The 3,558-nt window shown below is 47.4% G+C and overlaps 1 long non-coding RNA gene across 1 annotated transcript; it reads left to right on the top strand.

The window, feature by feature from the left end:
- Nucleotides 1-2,032: 2,032 nt before the first annotated feature.
- On the top strand, nt 2,033-3,301 carry LOC125548324 (uncharacterized). Its single transcript, XR_007301002.2, has 2 exons — nt 2,033-2,691; nt 2,777-3,301. It is a non-coding gene; the product is annotated as an uncharacterized LOC125548324 (long non-coding RNA).
- Nucleotides 3,302-3,558: the final 257 nt, after the last annotated feature.

Genomic DNA, 3,558 nt, shown 5'->3' with positions numbered 1-3,558 from the left:
AAATGAGCCAAAATCTTGTGGAGCTGGATCATATGGGTAGGAGAAGGCGTGGGAATATTTTCAGCCATAATGGATTAAGATAAAATGTACTTTCTTCACAAACTGAAAATTTGGGCAGAAAACAAGAATTGCTCCTGTGCTCACATAGTTCAATGAAATGAACTGAATTTAGGTGGAGGCTAATGATTCGAGATAGTTGAGAAGTTGGAAAATTTTCATCCCATTTGGAAACTCTATGTGGGTACTTCCTTCATAGACAAGAAATCTGAACAGATACTTGAGAAAATTGCACAGGGAGATAGGATGAAGGGATTGAGCTGATTTTTGGTATCCATAGGTGATTTGTCCATTTTAATCACCCTTGCCAAATTTCAGCTCAATTGGATCAAGGATTAAAGCACCTCCTTTGCAAAAATTTCAGATAGGGCAGAAACTTGCATTGGATCATGTGCCCAATTTTTGAACTGAGGAACATGAGATAAGGATGGAACTAGTAATTATATATCAAGGACAAGCTCCACAATTTATGTGGGAATTTTCTTTACTTGAAAAATAGTAGTTCCTTTAGGAAATGGCAGAAATTAAATATTGCCATTAAATAAGAAAAGGCAATTTTCCTTATTTAATTATGGCCAATATTTTTGCCAGATCTTGGATTAGGCATAAATATCAACTCCACCAATTCTCATGAATTTAGGAGATGGCTAGCTATGCCTTTGGATTTTATTCCTCAGAAAGACAAGAAAAGGAAAAAACCACAATTCAAAAATATGGCATGGGACTTGGCAATATTTTTGCATATCCAAGGGTTAGGAGGATAGGAGGGTATGTGGGAACAGATGGGATAATCACCAGATCAAGGAAAATGGTGGCTCCTTTGTAATCACAAAGGCCACATTCAAATTCCAAAAATTTGTAATTAGGGTTTGAGAGGTATTGAGATGATGCAAATGAGGTCTTGCCCACCGAAAAAGACATGAGAAAGATTTTGATGATTGGAAATGACAAGAATCCTCAGAGTCATCCAGCAAACTTAGGAGAAAGATTTTGAAAGTAATTGCCATGAAGGAATAACAACACAAAAATTGATAACCCAATTTTGGGGCTATTACAGCATGGGCGACAGTGGCTACGCGCGTATGGGTGTGTTTGTTATCCAACTTTCTAACCCTTTCTACGGTTGCCAGAGGCCCCCTTTTATAGATTAAGGGGTTACCACAATGCCAAAGTAGTTATTATGCACTGATAAGATAGCAAACAGTGCTATCATACCTAACTCTATAAGCTGACAGGGTGCATTAAATGCACCGCTTAACATCACGTCGTTGGTTGCCCCGCAAGCCTTGCCTGGCTATTCTGCCAGCTTCATACCTGCTTGCTTGACACGTCGCAGGACGGGTGTCGTTCTTGGGCATCTTCGGTAGAGAAAGGCTGCCATGTGGCGAATGGTCGCCACCTATTCACTTTGCAGCTTGACACCGCACTGATTGACGACGCGGGTCGGGGTGCAGTAGTTGGGTGAGGTTGTTTTGCCCTCGTGAGCCCCGGCAAGCCCTACCGGGATGTCTTTGGCATCTTCTTCCGGGGCGACCCTGCCCCTGTCGAGCTCATCTGCCCGGCAAGGGAGGCTCTTCTTTTGGTGGTATCTGGATTCTCTGGCTTGACCTTGGTCCTCTTGGTTTGCATGTTGGTCCTTCGAAGCACTTGGTTTCGTGCACTCTGACTTGGGTTGGTGCCTTAATCCTGTTCCCGTGCCTGTGCATAGTCTAGACAACAGACCCAGGGTTTGTTGCACCAATAAACAGTGAAGCGTGCAAGACAGACTATTTTGTACATGGCAAAACATGACTAACAATAATGTTACATGTCATGAAGCATAAGCAGGTTATATTCTAAAAATTATAAAAATGATAGTCTGTGTAGGCCGCATACAGAAATCTCTGTTAGCTCACCAAAGGGTGTGTCTATTCTAATAACACCGAGTCTTATTCTGATAACACCCCACCCCACCCCGTGCCTTTAGAAACAAAAACGCACCACACACATGCGCTGAATCCCCCACACCCCCACCTTCCTCCCGATCGGGACCCCCGCACCCGCCATCTTCCTCGCCGCCCCGACCCCGCCTTCTTCCCCTCCGGGCTCCCGCGCCCCCACGCGCCGTCCGCCACCACCTCCACATCCACCGCCGGCCGCCCAAAAGCGTTGTGCCGCCAGCCACCCCTTCCTACCCCAACGTGAGATCTCCCCCTTCCCTTTTCCTCCGCCTCCCGACAGATCAGCGCCGGCGTGCCCCCTCCCACGCACGACCAGCACCGCTGGATCCGGCCACCGCGAGGCACCTGCGCCGCACTCCCGCCGAGAACCTCCTTCCGCCGGCTCACCAACTCCATCCCCCTGCTCGAATCCAGCACATCAGCCAAGCAAAGGCTGGATCCACCTCCACCGCACGCTTGCCCCCGACCGGATCGGGCCAGACTCCACCGCGCTAGCCCACCCGGCCTCTCCTCGCCGGAGATCCTCATCCTCCCTCTGCTTGCACCCACTCCATAGTGCGGGATTCACACAGACAACTCCGAATCTCCCGTCCAGCGAGGCCATGGAAGAGAGCTGCAACTTCCTCTGGTATGACCTGCACTGCCCCTACCTCGCCACCACTAACTCTAGACACTCTCCCGACGAGCAGCACAGGTGCGAGGAATCAGCCCCTTCCTCTCTTGAGCTTTTTGTCATCTTGGATGCAAGAAAAAATGGTGGTCAATGACGGCCCTCTCAGGTGCAGTTTGCTCCAGCCTCCCAATGTGGTTAGGTCGCCCAGGTGCTGCAGTGAGGTTCCCTCGCACGTGCAGTTGGAGCCGCCCCCGTGCTATTTTGCTTTGGTGCTGGTCATCGGAGACCCCCGATTGTGTATTTTTCCTCTTTGTAATTTTTTGGCCTATTTGTGGACTCCCATTTGATTGCAGCCCATGCGCACGACGCATGCAGTCCAGTGGTGTGGGCGTGTAGTTCACCGGGGAACTACAGAAGCAAGTAAAACATTTCTAACTTCCCTTTGTTCTTATGAAAAAGTGTGAGAAAAATGTAAAATAATACAAAGAGTGATGTAGTCCATTGGGGCACTGCTTGCGGTTGGCACGGCTTGTGTGTGAAGTTTTTTTGTATTTTTTCTTTGGTTCGGACGACATGGTTCACTATCAGGTTCACTTTGGTCGCCATCCAAAAAAACTGAACCCTCTTGCTGCAGTACACTTTGTTGTTGTAGAAAGAAAAAATATATATTTTATGCAGTGCACTTTGATTCCTTGTGCAGAAAAAAAATACTGAAAAATTGATGCAGTCCGCTTGCCTTGTCTCGATGTTACATATTCGAAAAAATATGTTAGACAAACAGGCAAAAAAGTAATGCGGTTCACTTTCGATATTGTTGCGGTTCACTTGCTCTCGTCTCTGCGGTCCACACATCCATAGTAAAAGTTAAAAAAATACAGAAGAAACCTTGTACTTCACTTGGACATCCGATGCAGTGCGGTTTTGAGTCTGAAGCAGTACGGTCAGCCG

Source organism: Triticum urartu, chromosome 3A (assembly GCF_056163025.1).
Source record: "Triticum urartu cultivar PI428250 chromosome 3A, HENAU_Tu73, whole genome shotgun sequence".
Lineage (NCBI taxonomy): Eukaryota > Viridiplantae > Streptophyta > Magnoliopsida > Poales > Poaceae > Triticum > Triticum urartu.
The sequence above is the reverse complement of the archived record's forward strand: the minus strand, read 5'-3'. Positions and strand labels throughout refer to the sequence as shown.